General features: G+C 35.6%; 1 long non-coding RNA gene across 1 annotated transcript; it reads right to left on the bottom strand.

Annotated features, from left to right (window-relative positions):
- LOC104775309 lies at window positions 1-362 on the bottom strand. Its single transcript, XR_765829.1, has 3 exons — window positions 291-362; window positions 161-209; window positions 1-11 (listed from the first exon to the last, which is right to left on the bottom strand). It is a non-coding gene; the product is annotated as an uncharacterized LOC104775309 (long non-coding RNA).

Genomic DNA, 362 nt, shown 5'->3' on the forward strand with positions numbered 1-362 from the left:
CGGTATTTTGGCTGCAAGATAAACGAAGAAGACTCAGATGCTATGGGATTGTTAAAACTTTCCGGAGACTAGTTAATCATAACAGTGAAACAGTTATGATTGCAGTTTATCAAGTGAGAGAAAAAAAACAAGGACAAAAACTTTGTTTAGGGTAGTGAACCTGCGACAAATCCAGAGAAGAAAAAGTTGACCCATGCAAAAGTGAGAGTCTGCAAAATTGAAAGTGATATCAGTTTCTAATATTACCAGTAATGCAAAAAGATAGAAGAAAATTTTCAGATTCAATCTACCTGAGGAATAATCATGGAAAGGTTCTTCTTCATCATATCCATGGCCATGTTAGGATCAGAAAACATAGCAGC

The sequence above is a fragment of the Camelina sativa genome, unplaced genomic scaffold, assembly GCF_000633955.1.
Source record: "Camelina sativa cultivar DH55 unplaced genomic scaffold, Cs unpScaffold11953, whole genome shotgun sequence".
NCBI classification, from domain to species: domain Eukaryota; kingdom Viridiplantae; phylum Streptophyta; class Magnoliopsida; order Brassicales; family Brassicaceae; genus Camelina; species Camelina sativa.